The sequence below is a fragment of the Nyctereutes procyonoides genome, unplaced genomic scaffold (genome assembly GCF_905146905.1).
Source record: "Nyctereutes procyonoides isolate TBG_1078 unplaced genomic scaffold, NYPRO_anot_genome, whole genome shotgun sequence".
NCBI classification, from domain to species: domain Eukaryota; kingdom Metazoa; phylum Chordata; class Mammalia; order Carnivora; family Canidae; genus Nyctereutes; species Nyctereutes procyonoides.
The window spans coordinates 2,205,681-2,223,399 of NW_026575157.1; the positions used below are offsets into that span (position 1 = coordinate 2,205,681).

Genomic DNA, 17,719 nt, shown 5'->3' on the forward strand with positions numbered 1-17,719 from the left:
TACTTATCTATTGATATCATCATGTGATAATTCTTTTTTATCCTATTTATGATAGATTATGTTGATTGATCTCAAAATATTGAATGAGATTTGCATCCCTGAAATAACCTTCAACTGGTCATGGTATATAATTCTTTTCAGAAATTGCTGAATTCTATTTACTAGTAAATATTAAGGATTTTAAGTTGATGTTTATAAGAGATAATTGGTCTCTGTGTTTTGCTTTTTCTACAGCATTTGTCTGGATTTAGTATCAGGATAATATTCATGTCATAAAATAAACCAGGAATTGTCCCCTCTTGTATTTTCTAAAAAAAATTGTGTAGAATATGCATATGTTAAGTCTTCTTTAAATATGGGTTAGAATTATCCAACAAAACCACCTGGGCTTGGAGTTTTCTTTTTGAGAGTGTTTTTAAATTATAAATTCAATTTCCTTAATAGTTATACAGTTACTCAAATATCTAATTCATATTGAGTGAGTTGGGTAGTTTGTATTATTGAAGAATTGATCCACTTCATCTAAGTTGTCGAAGTTCTGTGTGTAATGTTTGTAGTTTTCCATTATTGTTTTCAGATGTCTGTAGTGAGATGCCTGTTTCATTCCTTATTGGCAATTTGTGTCTTCTCTCTTTTTTGTCAGTCATGTTGGAAGCTTGCCATGACGTTTATTGATTTTTTCAAAGACCAACTCATTGATTTTCTCTACTGTTTTCAATTTTATTTATTTGTGCTATTATTATTATTATTCTACCTTAGCTTGATTTTACTCTTCTTCATGGTTCTTGAGATTGGAGTTTGAATCCTTGGTTTGAGACTTTTCTCTTTTCTAATGTATACAATTAGTGCTATCAATTTCCCTCTGAGCACTGCTGTAGCTGTGTCCCACAAATTTTGATATATTCTATTTTCGTTTTCATTCACTCCAATGTATTTTTTTCCTTGATTTCTCTTTGACTTATGGATTATTTAGGAGTGTGTATATTAGCTTACAAGTGTTTAGAGATTTTCCCATTATCTTTCTATTATTGGTTTCTGGTTTGATTCCATTTTTGGCCAGAAAACACACTCTGTAAGATTTCAGGTTGTTGAGAATTACTTTATGGACCAGGATATGGCCTTTCATGGAATATGTTTGTGGACACTTGAAAAGAATGTGTATTCTTTTATTGTTGGGTGTATGTTCAAAAAATATCAATTAGATCCTGTTTGTTGATGATATTAAGTTCTATATGCTTGCTAATTTTCCATTAGTTGTTCTATTAATTGCTGAGAAGTGTGTTGAAGTTTACAACTATAATCACTGATTTGTCTATTTTTTTTCTATTTTATCAGTTTTTACTCCACATATTTTATAGTTCTTTTGTGTAAACACATTCAAGATTGTTATGTTTTCTTGTTGGATATTCTTTTTATCAATTTATGATATTTATTTCTGTCTTTGGTAATTTTTTTTACTTTGAAGTTCTTTTACTTGATATTAATCTTGCCATTTCTGCTTTATTTGTTTGCATGAGACATAGATATAAGGTGTATGTATTACATATGTATATATACAGATACACATAATATGTTCATATATATATATGTGTTGTCTCCATGCTTTTACTTTTTTTTAAGATTTTTATTTATTTATTCATGAGAAACACAGAATGAAATAATGAGAGAGAAGCAGAGACACAGGCAGAGGGAGAAGCAGGCTCCTGCAGGAGCCTGATGGATGACTCAATCCCTGGACTCTGGGATCACATCCTGAGCCAAACGCAGATGCTCAACTGATGAGCCACCGAGGCATCCCTCCATGCTTTTACTTTAAATCCATGTATATCATTGTATTTGAATTGAGTTCCTTTTGAACAGTATATAATTAAACCATTTTTTTAATCCACTGAGTATATCTCTGCCATTTAATTGGTGTATTCAGACAATTTACATTCACTTACATTCACTTTAATTTTTCTTTTTTTTTTAAGATTTTATTTATTTATTCATAGAGACACAGCTAGAGAGAGAGAGGCAGAGACACAGGCAGAGGGAGAAGCAGGCACCATGCAATGGTAGCCTGATATGGGACTCGATCCCGGGTCTCCAGGATCAGCGCTAAACCGCTGCGCCACCGGGGCTGCCCATAATTTTTCTTTTGAAAGAGAGAGAGAGAGAAAGGGAAGGGGAGAGGGGGAGAGAGAATCTTAAGAGAGCCCCCTGCAGGACCTGATCTCATAACATTGAGATCATGACCTGAGCTGAAATCAAGAGTCAGAGGCTTAACCAACTGAGCCATCCAGGCACCTGTCAATTTAATTGAAATGTTATGGCTTAAGTCTGCCATTTTATGCCTTGTTTTTGTTTGTTTGTTTGTTTGTTTGTTTGTTTTTCTTTTTGTTTTTCATATCCCCTATCTTCTGTGGGTTATTTAAACAATTTTCAGAATTTTGACTTACCTAGTATTTTTCAGTGTATTTCTTTGTGTACTTTTTTAGAGGTTGTTTTATGTATTAGGGATTTTATATATGTAACCTCACAGTTTCCTGGTGTCTTGATTTTCTTGTTCAAGTAAGGTATAGAAACTTTACCTCCATTTTTGTATCTTAATCCATACCCATTTGTGATAAAATTACCTTAAATATTTCCTCTACATACATTTAGAACCACATCAGATATTTTTAAATTTTTGTTTCTGCCATCAAACATTTAGAAAACTTCAGAGAAATATATATTATTTTTACTTGTATTTTTGGTACTGAATTCTTTATTCTTTTCTAAAGGTCCAAGATTCTACTTTTATCATCTCCTTTCTTTCCAGACACCTTCCCTAACTATTGTTTCAAGGTGGGTCTACTGCTGAAAAATTATATTATTTTTCCTTTATCTGATAATGTCTTGATTCCCCCTTCATTCCTAGAGGATATTTTCCATGGATATAGGATTATAGACTGACAGTTCTTTTCTCAGTCGTTAAAAGTATTGTACCTCTTACTTCTTGCCTCCATGGTTTCTGATGAGAAATTTACTTGTCAGAATTGTTCTTCTAAAGAAAGGTTTGTTGTTGTTGTTGTTGTTGTTGTTGTTGTTGTTTCTCTTGCTGCTTTCAAGATTTTTTCTTTTCTTTAGTTTTCAGAAGTTTGACTATGATGTGTTTTGGTGTGAATGTCTTTGGCTTTTTTCTTGCTTGTGGTATGCTCAGCTTCTTAAATCTGCATGCCTTTTACTAAATTTGGGGAGGTTTTGGCCATGATATTTTTAGCATGTTTTATGCCTTGCCCTCTTTCTCCTCTCTCTGTGGATGGCACAAATATTTTATCTTTTATTATAGTTCCACAGTTGCCTGAGACTCTGTTTGGTTGTTTTTTTAAAGTAAATGTTCCTTGTGTGGTTCGGATTGGGTCATTTTTTATTGTTATTGCTCCTGCTTCACTGGTTCTTTCCTTTGACTTCTGCATTTTTAAATCTATCATAGTTGTCATGTTTTTAAGTTATAAAATTTATATCTGATTATTCTTGGCAGTTCTTTGATAAGACATTTATTTGTTTTTTTTTGTTTGTTTGTTTCAACCATATCATAATTTCTCATTGAACCATTTTCATCATGGCAGCTTTAAAATCTTTCTAAGATAATTCTAGTATCTCTATTATCTTGGTGTTCATGAGTATTGATGTCTTTTTACATCCAGTTTGAGATGTTTCTGCTTCTTTGGCAGATGACTTTCAGTTGAAACTTGGACATTTTGGGTATTCCGAGACTCTGGATATTATTTAAACCTTCTATTTTACCTAGCTTCCTCTGACACTACTCCAGCAGAGAAAGGAGGTACACCTTGTCATTGTCAGATATAGACAGAAGTCTAGGTCTCTTCCTCTTGGCTAGCATTGACACCTGAGTGAGAGGGTTCTATGCTCCTGCTGGGTGGGAGTGAGAGTTCCTCTTCTCTGGTAGGCCTCCATTGATACTTTCCTCACTAGAAAGGATATCAGTGGTTTGTTACCACTCCCATCATGGCCTCTGCTGGCACCTTACATGTTAGGGAATTGTAGGGCTAGGTAGTTTCTAATGTCTTGACTCTACGCTAGGCCTCCTCTGTCCAACATAATCTTAATAGGGAGGAAGAATGGTGACTCATTATTGTTGACTTTGGGTGGAAGTCCAGAATCCCTGTGTAGTCTCCACTGACACTACATTGGGTTAGGGTAGGGACCTTGTTATCCCTTGACAAGGACAAAAGTCCCAATTCCCTACTCAGATTTCCTTACACTACCCTGAGATTGGGGAAAGGAAGTTGGGATGCTTTATTCTAGCCTACCAAGGGTCTGCAGGAGGCTCCCCATCAGGCTTTTGCATGTATAGGGTGTCTGTTTGTGTGGTATCTGACTAGAGCAAAGTGGTACCTTTGCCCTAGTACTTTCTGTCTTTCTAGGCCACTGCTTTCTTGGTCCCTTGGCTACAAAGAACGGGCTTTTGTTGAGGCTTCTCTTCAGAAGTTGGTGTTTCTGGGTTGCTGGCTTCTTCAGCTCCAAGTTTTAGACATATGAGGCAAAAATAAAATCCATGGAACTCACCATGATATTGTTCCTTGGGTCCAGAGGTCCCTGGCTGTTCTGTCTTCTTCTTTCCAACATTCAGAGTCTCCTTACATTTATTTTATGTATGATGTTCAGGGTCTTTAGTTTTACCTAACAGGAGAATTAGGAAAAACTATCTACTACATCTTCCTGGAAGTGAATTTCTCCTCTTTTTTCTTTCTTCTTTCTTTCTTTCTTTCTTTCTTTCTTTCTTTCTTTTCTTTCTTTCTTTCTTTATTTCTTTCTTTTTTAATTAGGAGGGCAGCATGCAATTTTTTGCACTTGTTTCTTTAAGGAACTTAAACAGAATTATGAAAAACTAATACATTTTCTATTAAAAAGAGAAATTTGAGACAACACATGTCTGTCTATGATTTATCTTTCAATATCAGTTTCATTTCTACTTTCTAATTTCTACTAGTTTGTTTCTTGGTTACTTTATCGCCAATTCATGCTCCTTTAGCATTTATGGCAACACTTACACTTAGAAGTGAGCTTTTCTTCACTTCAGAGTTCTCACTGAGTGAGTCCCTAATGTGGGCATGTTCATTTGATTCATTGCTGTTCCCTTGTGCCTGTCACAAGGCCAGCCCACATACCAGTGCTTAATAAATATCTGCTGAATAAGTGACTGAGAACTGAAAATTTAAATTTTTCATTCTATGAGAGCTCATCTATTTTATGCTTGCTGTGCTGAAGCATGGGGCACATGTGTCTGCCGCCTTTGCTTGATTCCCACCGGGCACACTAAGCATGTGCTTAGGGGCATTAACAGAATTTGTCCAGAACTCTGTAATCTAGAAGAAAGCAATTTAATTTCAGCACATGTGTCAGTTTTTGTTTTATGGTTTAGAATTGTTTGTATTTTGAATCACAAACGTGGAGGACTCCAGTATGATTCCTGTGTGTGTATGTGCGGGCGCGTGTGCACATTCACTCCTATCACTTTTAAAGAAAGTGACCCAAAGAACATGCACAAAAAAAGACCATGGAATTTTTTTAGGAATCTAGAAAACAGACCCTGGAATCTTTTTTTTTTTTAAGTAAATCATTGTTTGATGATCTTTTAAAATTTTTGTCATGTAATGTGCAATGTGTGTTCATACATACATGGAGGGGAGATAATGTTAGCCCACCATTTTATAAAGCCCTGAATATAATTTTACATTTTTTTGCAAAGATAACTATACTTTAGATAAAGATCTCCCATCATCAAACCATGTTTAAATGCAGGTTAGTAGAACATGATTCTTTTTAGTACTCCTGAGTATGTTTGGTTTAAATACTAATCATAATACTTGCTTTCCCGCCTAGCTTTAGATTCTCTTTAAAGTAATGGTGAAAATACTTAATTCACTATTACTTTTATTAGAAAGTCTGGAAATGTTCGTCTGTGGACACTTTCGTCACCTGCTAGAATGGAAATTCATTGAAGAGGGGGGACCATTTCATTTTATTGCCTAAGAGGTGTTGATAACATGCCCCACATCTTTCAAAGACATCTTTCATGCCAAACAGGCAAAGTGTAGCTAACGAAGGAATAGAAAGAGCACTTCTTACATGAGTCATTCTCAGAAAACTTGCAAGGCAGCTGTGCTAGGTACTGATGAGGATTACCACAGAACCCAGTTGCAAGATTTTGTGCGGTCGAGGAGACAGCTGCCTCTCTCAGGGGACCACTTGAAAGGGGATTGCAGCAATAACGCATCTCTACTGTTGCTGGTGGATTTTGTGGCCGTGTAGTACAAAATCAGTGCCAGATAAAATCAGAAAGTAATAGAAAGCAAGAAGAATCTCACAGATTTTAAACGTTAATGTGAGAGACGACCACAAATGTCCTGAGCTTGTTGCATTTACTAGCTAGGAAAAGGAGACAGAGGAAGGGATGCCTTTAACTCAGAAAACTTGCAGGGCTTCGGTCTTTTCATTTGAGAACCATTTGGGTGTGTTGTGAAATCAAGTTGCAGAGTAGGCATGTTCAGACCTTTATTTGCTACAGTTAGTAGGAAAGATTTCCTCCCCCCCCCCAACCTTAAATAAAAGAAGCCAGAGTTTTCTGTGCAAACTGAAACAGGCGTTGCAAGAATCAGATTCACTTTGGACGAGTCTTCACATTCCAAGTCATCATTGCATTAGGCAGCACAATTCCATCTCTGGTTGATGGGCAGAAAAAGTGGGCAGCTTGCCAGGTAGACGTTTCCATGACTCCCAGCCCCCAAAGGTGATGCGTTTTTCAGCTAATTCAATGAAGAGTGGGCTGAACTTTGGGTCTAAACGAGACAATAGCTGCCTTCGCAGTATCAGCAGAATGGTTGATGGGAATGCACTCTACATTTGGCAGAGAATCATGTGACCCTACGACTGAGATTTTGTGATGGTGCCAACGGAGACTTGGAAAGCAGCAACCGTCCTGACTTTTTTCTTCTTTTCTAGCATGGCTCAGAAAATGGTGGATCTTAATACTTGACTTTAGCCAGACTCAGCAAGCGACTGAGCTTTGAAGCACAACTTCGCCTTTATTCTGGGTTTTTGGCAGGCCACCAGGAGGCTGTCCCTTTCACGCCTGATAAATTCTGCTGCTTATCTCTAAATAGGAAAAAAAAAAAAAAAAGAAAAGAAAAGAAAAATATAAACAGAATATTGAGGCATAACAAGTGAATCCTAAAATTGTATGTGCTTTTTGTTTTTTGGCTTTTCTTACTGCTGATTTTTTAAATGTTAATACCCTTTCTGCTTGCTGAAGAATCCAAGTACTTTTTTTTTTTTTTTTTTTTTTTTTGGTTTATAATGAACAGGCATTTGAACAGGGCAAACAAGACGGCCGCAGCAGTGAGCATGAGATCATTGCAGCAGTGTAGCAAACTGGCACCCTGCCTTCTCACCCTTTTGGTTCAGGAGACAAACGTGTGCAATCCTCATTTCTAAAGTCAGCTCAGCCTGGAAGGATTCCTGGTCTCTCCCACCTTCTACCATTCTGCTGCCAGGGACAGCAAGGATTGGTGCAGCTTCTGCGCAGTGCTTTGTGCCTGGAATACCGAGAAGGAAGAAAAAGAAGACAAGCACCCTGGTCCTTTTTATCCAAGAAATAACAGGAGCCCCGAAGAAAAAAAATCTGAGTTTGTCCTACTCCATGCAACAGTGCTGAAAAAAAATGAGACGCTCCTGCTCAAAAACAAAAACAAAAACAAACAAACAAAAATCCAAACCAAAACAAACCAAAAAAAAAGCAAACATTGGCTTGTATACCTACAGAGACATCGGGCTTTGTAAAGCAGCTTTGTAAGGCAACATTACCAAATGAGCCTTCCTTATTTTTATTATTTCAAAAATATGGCATAAGTAGCAATATATTGCACTTGGTGAAATCGCACCTTTCATATCAGGTATAACTTTTTTTGTTGTTTCTTTTTAAGCCTACTCTTAGATAAAAAGGGATCCTTGAACTTTCAATGTACTTTTATTTAGCTCATCACCCACTTTGCTCTTATTAACTTTTTCCTTTTGCTTTCTTGCTCTAATCCTGATTAGAATAGAAACTTGAGTAAAAATAGAAAAATGTCTATGGAAAAAGGCGGTACATGTTTTTATTTTGGTTATACATCAAAGTTTGGAAAGACATTAATATGTTGTCTGTGCTTTTCGTGTACAGTATTAGTTTTTGCTATCTAAGAAAAGTGAGCGTTTAGTCCTCGTTGTTTAAAGAAACTAAATCTTTCATTTGCTGTGACTCATAATTTGAAATGTGAAAGAAGAAACTTTTTGAACTTCTAAAAAAGGGTCATATTAGAAGATACATTAAACTGCTGATAAATAAAATTAGTTTGGGGGAAGTTGTATTTAAAATTATTTACCAGGATTTCAGTAGAACCGAAGTAGGATGAAAAGATCATGTTCTCAGTTGCTAAGTAGAAAAGAAGCTTGTTCCACAATAATACTCTCTTTTAAAATATATTTTAAAAGAAGCATTTGTCTCAGGGCAGTTACAGAGAATGTTGGAAATATCCATTAAGTATTTTAGTGGAAAAAGTACATACAAACTTGTTTTAAGTTTAAAGCAGTGATTGGCTCAGCAGATAAATGCATTGCATTCTAATTATTTTGTCTATTTGTAGAAGGAAATTGCTAAGCAATTTAAGCATTTTATAACAAAACCCAGTTTTGCCTGGTTCAATGGGAAAGGATTAGCAGACGTATTCCACCTATTTTAATTTTGATTAAAACTGTTTCTAAACATGTTTTAAAAATGCTACAAAGAGAAAGTGCTCCTTAAAAATACAATGTATATAAATGAAGACGATAATTTGCACATTAAGAATCAATGCTATAATATTTTCCATGAAAAGAATAAACTTTGAGCAAACTGTTGTGCTTTTAAAATCATATTTTATCATATTAAAATATGTAGGGTAAACAAAGAGAAAATATTATAGGACTGATGAATTCTACTTCCTTTTTTGTTATTTCTATGAAGAATTATGGGAAATTACAATTACCCTATATAGTGATAACATTCAAATAAAGCGTTTTATTAAGTTTATCGGTTATTGTTCACTAATTATTTAAAAAATAGCTCTTGTTCCTTTATGCTGCCTCAGCTAATGGAACATCAACTTTCACAGGCTTAATTAACATTTATAAACCTGTTTTCATGTTTCAAGATCCTTTAGTTGAAAAACATTATTTTAAATGTTATTTTTAGGAGCCATTAATCTCTACACTCTTAATTATCTTATTAAGCTCCATGCCAAATCCAAATCTCTTTTCAGCTTTCACTAGTTCATTGTGCAAAACCTAGTCGCTTCTTTAACAGCCATGCCTCCTTTCACTTTCAAAACTGTTACTGTGAAAACAACACCAACCAAAATGAACGCATAAATGCAAACTATGAAACCACATTATATGTCATATGAGTAGCCTTGGGTGGGGCTCTTTGAGTCTTCCAAGCCTTTAAAAAAAAAAAAAACTTTAAAAGCTTTTGCCCATTTTGATATTGTGTTTTCTTCTCGATCATCTACCTTCATTCCCACCATCCAGCCAGATGATCCTCCTAGACAGCAGTTGTCTGATATTTCTCCTTTTGTGGTTGTTTTAGGGAAAAACTTAAAATGGATATGAGAAGTGAAGAAAGTGATCATAGGAGAAAATCATCTCAGGTAAAAACAAAAAGCAAAAAAGCAATTAATATTTAATATTTTTAAAGAAAAAAACAAAACAATGTTGACTGTGTTTAGTTATAAGAATTCGTTTCATAGTCTTTATGGATCTAGTTGTTGGAATTTTCATTGATGGTTTGAGAATTTATACTATTTCCTACCTTTGTGACAAATTTTTGTCTGAGTTTATGATCAATGTACAGTTTTAGTCCCTTTGAGTTATGTATCTATATATCCATTCATATATCTATATATCCATTCACATAACGATTGCATAGAAAGTAATTTTGAAAAAGAAATTTTTTTTCATTTGTCATACCATATAAAAGGAAGTAAATCTGGAGGGAAAGAATAAAGTTGTGCTTTTTAGAAGAAATAACCAGTAAGAGAATGAAACCAAAATATACATTCTTATACTTATGATAAAACCCAAAACAAATGTTGCTTTTTATTTCACATCTAAGTTTATGAATATATGTTGGGATATTTTTACTATAATTGAATGCAATTATGACTGTTGATTTTTTACTATAGTTTTTAATCAGTATGGGAATAATTAGAAAATAAATAATGCTGAAAAATTATGTAGACCAAATTATCTATATAAAGTCTATAAAACATATTTTATTTATTTCAAAACATACAAAAACACTAAGGAATTTTAATGCAGTATTAGTATTTTTCACAATGAAGATATAATTTAGAAATGCTATTAAATATTGTAGATGTGAGTGAAACGATTAATGACTGTACAACTTAAAGTTTTGTTGCTGTTGAGCTTAAAATCCTAAAAAACGTGTATGTGGCTGGCTTTTTGTTTATTCTTTGTGTGTTTGCTTATTGTCTGGTGGTTTAAATTTTTTTTAACAACAATTTATTTTTGCCCAACCTGTTGACCAGGTAAGAGTTATATGTAGCTACATATTATGTTTTCAGAATATCTTTTTAAAAAATAAATTTAAATACATTGGTTTAAGAGGCAAGCTATATCTTTTTTTATGCAATAGATCTGGAGTATAAGTTGTAGTAGTAATAACATTGCTAGTAGTAATAATGCTGTTAATATGTCATTAATTTTAGTTTTCTGATAATAATTTATTCAAATATTGTTAATGTCAGTATTATTCCAACTATAGACACATATGTATACATTTAAGACTTTTTAGTAACTTCCTGTGTTCTCTGCCTTGTTAACAGGATCTTACTTCTTTTATGAGAAGGTTATAATGTTACCCATTCCTTAAAACCACTAACGGAGGTCTTATAAAAGAGTTAAAACAAGCACAGTCTGACTCTTACACAATTAGCTTAATAGTTAATTTGGTCTTAATTATAGCCTGGTAATACTACATTCATGCCTCACAATTACATAATTCATACATGCATGTATGGATCCTTTTTTTTCTTTTAAAACTCATTATTAATTCTAATAGTACAAATCCAAAATATTCACTATTAAAACAAAAGCAATCTATAAAAAATATTTCAGTATACTATTCTCTAAATTTTCCTGTATATAAACCTGTATTTAGTGTAGAATTTTTATGAAGGCCTTTAACTGGGAATATGTATACTAAGAGCATTTTAGCATTAAACATATTTGTAGTAAAGGATCAATATTATTATTTTCATCTAATTTCATCAGATATTTACAACGAATTCTGCATTAATGGGGAGCCCAAGTGAGATGTTGCCCATTGGCATAAACCCGTAGATCCGATCTTGTGGTGAAGTGTACGGCACAAGCTCGCTTCTATGGGTCTGTGTCAGTGTGGTCATCTAACAAAATGCTATAAACAAATGCTGTTAAATAATATTTCAGTCAAATTCCTGTTAAACTTTAGTTGATTAGTTTTGAAATATTTATAGTTTCCTTTGTTTTTCAAGTATATATTAACCCTCATCAGTCTTTAGAGGCAGGTGTCAATTGTCGACCACAAGGAAGGGTTTAGAGCATAGTCATTCAAGTTTGAATCCAAGTATATAGTAAATTACTTAAGAAACTTGAATTTTTCTATAGCAAGTTTTAAAACGAGATCTGAATAGATGCTGTTCAGAAACTGAAGTTCACATTATAGTTAGTACACCTCATCAACTTCAATAAGAAAATTAAAGGCTGTAACTGGATTTATGTGATACTATTAAGCTGATTTCTCTTGAAAAATCAAGTCGAATGCTTTTGGCTTTTAATATTATTAATTGCTAGCCATGCCAGGAAAGATGTCAGAGGACATTTTGTATGACCTGTGCTGGAAACCCAAGAGGTTAGGATAGTCCTAGTAGACACATATTAAGTTTATTGGTAAAATGTTAGAGTATTATATCTACATCCTTGCCAAGCCCTTAGGTGTATGGCCGCCATATTTGGAGGAGCTGAATGAAGATATGATAAGGAGTTTGAAGCAACATTGGAAGCTGTGTGCATCCGGGTTGAGGTAGTAGGTTGTATGGTTTAGAGTTACACCCTGGGAGTTAACTGTACAACCTTCTAGCTTTCCTTGGAGCACACTTGAGCCATCGAGGAATTCTTCACCACTTTTATCTGATCAAGCCAATTGCTGTGCAAGAAGGTAATGTGTCATGAGTATTTTAGATAATCAATTTGAGCCTTTCTTACATTAAAATTATCCTTTCATCCCTAAATACTAGATTATTCCATTTACATATACTTATAAACACTGACAAGTTGGTAGATTTTTAATACGTTGTTACTCTATGAGCACACATTTTCAACTGTGAAAATAGTGACTGGTGAGTAGTGACTTAAACCACATTGATATTTCAGTTTTTCAGTCAGATTCACAAAATTTGGCTCTTAATTTTGCAACTAATCATTGGTCTTTTTTTCTATTTTTATTGGCTACTTAGACACTACAGTAAAAAAGAAAGAAAGAAAAAATCTGCTAGTGTCAATAGATCTAATAGCACATTATCTGAGTCTTTCTTATGACACATCACTTTCTCCCTTATGTTATGATTATCTATGTGCTTGTTTATTTTTTCCATTATATACTAGACTGTAAGCCCCTTGAGGGCAAAGTCCATGCCTTATTTTTCATTGTATCCCCTACAGTGCTTTACACATAAGATCTAAATATTTATTGAATGAATGAATGGAGTATAAGATCTCACCCTGTGATGAGTTTCTTTTGAATATTTGAATGAATTACAACAGTAGTCACAAACTTGAGTATTGTTTGTTAATCCTAAAATTTGCCTAAATTTAATTCCCACACTGTGCTGCATCAGTAATATACTTGTGGTTTTTGTTTTGTTTTGTTTTGTTTTTGTTTTTGTTTTTTTTTACTGTGTTGAGTATGTCCATTCATAGTGGACATAGATTTAAAACTTAGAATTGCCTTTTCTCTAGAATAAAAAGAATAAAGCAAATTCATTTTTATTAATAAGTTCATTATATAGTTTATAACCCTAAATTAAGATTGTGTATTTCTTTTGAATTTTTAAATTCTTTTGTTTCGAGATGAGTGGTTTTTCTTTCAACATCAATTTTATAAATCAGCTTTTTGTATTTTGTATACTTCCCTTGTCTTCTGCCCTTTATTTTTGTACAGCTACATTTGTTGAATAAACCAGAAACAACTAAACCAGAAACATGTCAAGAAATTAATAATAAATATGTGAAGTACAATTGAGAATTGGATCACATTTTTTTTAAGGGGAAGACACCCACAATACTCTGTCAATACAAAACAACTGGGTCTCTTTAGAGTACATTAACTTGCCATCAATTTTAGTGGCAGCAAATGATGTAGTTTATAGAGACAGTCTAGTTTATATAGATCATCTTTGAGTCACAGCATTAAATAGGTATCAATATTAGAAATTTAAACTCTAAGTATGAAATATTGACTATATTAGAAACAATTTTTAGATAATAAATATGTTAAGAACCATAAGATCCTGAAAATGTGGTGATGAGCTTCCTATTAGAATGCTCTGGCATCCAGAATTATCTCAGAATCTAGAATTCACCAACAATGGTGAAGAAGGAACTTTTGACTCACCAACAGGAAGAACACATGAGCCTTAGAAAGCTGACTACCAGGCACCATTTGAGCATCTGCCTTTGGCTCAGGGCATGGTCCCAGGATCCTGGGATTTAGTCCCTCATCAGGATCCCCAGAGGGAGCCTGCTTCTCCCTCTGCCTATGTCTCTGCCTCTTTCTGTGTGTTTCTCATGAATAAATAAATTAAAATCTTGAAAGAAAAAAGAAAGAAAGAAAGAGAAAGAAAGAAAGAAGAAAGAAAGAAAGAAAGAAAGAAAGAAAGAAAAGAAAGAAAGAAAAAGACTATCAATGATTTCAAGCAAAATTATTTTATTAGTAGGTAGAGGTTAAAGACTATGAGTCTTCAAGGACTAATCAAGAGATAATGAACAAGAGGCAGGAGACATAGATAAGAGAGTGAGAAAGATATGGAGAAAATGAAGAGTTGAGAAGGAAAGTACTCCTAACAAAGAGTAACAATTTTGTGTAATGGTAGCAGTTATACACAAGATGGAAGAAACAAACAACTGAGTGGTAAGCAGTTACAGCTTTGTAAATAGTTTTGTAGCAATAGTTTTGTACAATAGCTTTGTAGCCTTTGAGAGCCTATAGTCCCTTTCGTGTGTGTGTGTGTGTGTGTGTGTGTGTGTGTGTGTGTGTGTTAATGTGTATGTATCCTAATACTCTTGTGTACAGATTTGGAGACCAAGTCAGTGTCACTGATGGGCCAAATCAAATAGATACTATAGTCAAGAAATGCCTGTTTCCATGGGTGCAGTAGAGTTAAGTATATCACAGAAGTCAACTGTGAGGTGCAATTTAATGAAAGGCTTAGGAAAATACTATGACAGATGCATAGAATCATAGTCTCTCATCTGCCCTATCTAAAGTGAACTGGTATTATAGAAGAATAGCTGAAAAATTACAAAGATGTAGCTATGATAAAAGGTGTTAGTCATGTGTAAGTCACAATAATTCTGAAAGGCAGAGGATATAATTAGCATCAATGCAGAAAATAAAAACTCCTCTGTGAGGTAACAATACTACATGGGAGGTTCTTTCACTCATGATTAATTATAAATTTGCTCTTCCAGTTATGGGGGTTATTTAACTTACTCTATATTTTCATGGAAAAAAAATGGAAGATGACAGATACACAAATTGATAAGATTAAAGAAACCAAGCTTCAGGACCTCTACTGGTGTCAATATCTAGAAATAGTAAAATTATGTCTAATAAACCGTGGGGGAAATACATTTGGAGAGTTAGCATCAAATGAGAGAACATTTATAAAGGTTGAATAATTCCTGTAAGAATTTTAAGTGGTCAAACTTTATAGCAAGTTTTCCACATTTGGTAATAAAAGAAGTATGAACATTCAGGAAACAATGAAATATCAGTGAATTATTCTTTACCACTATCTCTTTTGATATCTTGAGACTTGCATATACATCTTTATGTTCATAGTAGCTGATTTCCTTTCAATGCTTTGTGGACCAAGGCAGGAAGGAGTAGAGTTGGAAGCACAGAAGCAGGGAGTGGGAAAGGAAAGGAAACGAAAACTAACTGCAAAGCCATTGATCGGACCACACTGGGAAAGTCTAACTTAGTTCATAATACTAGTTCATGTTAAAATTCTTTTTTAAATTTTTTATTGGAGTTCAATTTGCCAACATATAGCATATCATGTTAAAATTCTTATATTGGTTCTTATTCGTATTAAGTTTAGTGAACAATGAGGGAATCAGATACGTTATTTGGCAGTTGAACTGAGCCTTCTTGGAAACAATCCAGCAGTACATGAACTATGCTATTAGAATAAATGAGTCACTTTCTGTAAATAATCATTTTGTTTCCCTTATTCCCTGTTATCAAATGCTGACTCATAGCCTAGGTGATTCCCCAAGATTCCCCCAAATGATGTGATTCAGGATTCTGGCACTGAAAACGTTCTTTGGTACCCATGCCTAGCCTCTTTTCCACAAAATAGAGGAATAATTCTAGAGGTCACTGATCTTGACTGTACCCCTGGCAGCTCCTTAGAAAGCTATAGGGAATGCGTGTGAAAGACCATTAGGTGAAGGGTCTGACACACCAAAAGAGCATTTACCTCTTACGTGTGTATTAATTGCCACCGCCCACCACTACTTCCATGTTATTATCATGTTCTTCAGGATTCATGTGTATCACTTCATCCCCAAAGCCTTTATTCTTTCTCTAAGGACCCCCTTGATTTCGAAGCCTCATAGTCATTCCAACTTTTATTCACACAGAGTTTTCTCTAACTTCCATTAGTACTAAGTCCGAGTACCCAAGGGGACTGTGACTTACCTTTATACCTCCTGTAGTATTACATACCTTTAAAAAAAAAAAAAAACTTGAGTTGTGCTTCAGACCATTTTTGGGCAATGGTAAGAACCTATATACACACCTTAGAATACACTATGCTTCAGCAGTAAATCCTGTGTTAGCTGAGATATTTCTCGACTCTTTAGAATAAATCATTATGAGCTAAGGAGGTGTTTGCTTTTTAACAGTCTATGAGGTCTAATTAAGCCTGTGATATACCACCTGAAGGTGATTTACAAAACCAGCTACTATTATTTATAATAAACCTAAGTCCCTTGAGTACAGAAATATGTGTCTTTTCAAAACTCACAACTCCCTACCCTAGTACTCTGTATATAGGATGAAATTTTTGGTGAATGAACACAAATTTTTTAAGTAAAACAAAAACTTTGTGATACAGTGAGGCAATTCTATATTTAGGTGGACTTCTTCAAGCTCTCAAAGTTTAGCATTTAAGAGAAATTAGGAATATCACTTTTAACCGTGGGGAAGTCTGCTTGATGGTGGTTCCTGATTTTTAAGTTGGCATTGCGTTGTCTGTGTCTTCATTTTTAACTTCATTCTACTCTATGTGGAATGTGTGGATTAAATAAACTACCCATGCATCTCTCCTATATCTGATCCCCCTTAAATCCCAATTTTGTTTCTTTTCACTCTTGATCCCAGTCATATTCAGCCTTATGTTTTGCATTACTTTTTATATATTTAGATAGTACATAGTGAAGTTAGTTTGTAAGTTGTATGATTCATGTGCACTTTTACTTACAAGGAACTTAAACAGTACTTTGTTGAAATTAAAAATAAAATCTAGATTTATACATGGTAAGAATCTCAGAGATTAACAGCCCATTTTCCAGATGACCAAACTGAGGCCCAGAATGTTTGATGATTTTTGTCAGAACCAAGCTACTAGTAATGGATACAGCCTAGTTTTCTATCCAGGCCTATGCTCTATGCAAGAATATATATTTTATGTTTGCTATTAGTAGATTTTTAAGTAGCAGCACAAAGCAAATTTTAATTAATTGATTGAAATAAGATAATAAGACTTTATTTCTGAAAGACTACAAATAACAGTAATTTATCCACAGACTCAAAGATGATAAATACATAATTATATCATTTAAAATGAACTCTGTATTCATTTTATTTTTTTCTTTTCAAGTAGATGTGTACTCTTTTATTTTTCTAGGCATAGAGAAAAATTTATCTATCTTCTAGTTCCTCTATGGCATTTCTGCTCTTTTCAGAACCCTTATCCAGGGGAAAGCACTATGGCCTAACACTTAGTGGTGTCTTTCAAGTAAAGAGGGAAGAACTGTGAATTGGTTAACCTGTTAGCATTATATTGCTTGGAAGAATAAAAGTTAATATGAAATAGTAGCCAGAACTAAGTCCCAATCGCCTGTCCCCCATAAGATATACACAATATCATTATGTAAAATGCTGTTACCAGGTATCATGAACTTAAATTGCTTCAGGGTTCAAGCAGTATAGTAAGCCAAATAGAAGACAAGAGGAAGTAATAGGGACTGTGGTAGAACAAAGAAGACATACTCACTTTCAAGATATTTCAAAATGACGTCATCAGTCAATCTAAATTTGGTTCCCAAGGGAAGACAGTTTTCCATCTTTGATATGAAGGCATCACAT

At 34.1% G+C, this 17,719-nt stretch overlaps 1 long non-coding RNA gene across 4 annotated transcripts in view; it reads left to right on the forward strand.

The window, feature by feature from the left end:
- LOC129502312 (uncharacterized) overlaps nt 1-17,719 on the forward strand; it is a 208,898-nt gene that overhangs the window by 98,478 nt on the left and 92,701 nt on the right. For all 4 annotated transcript variants that reach the window (XR_008662932.1, XR_008662933.1, XR_008662934.1 and 1 more), the window contains one exon: nt 9,650-9,710. This is a non-coding gene — a long non-coding RNA (uncharacterized LOC129502312). The remainder of the gene's footprint in view (nt 1-9,649; nt 9,711-17,719) is intronic.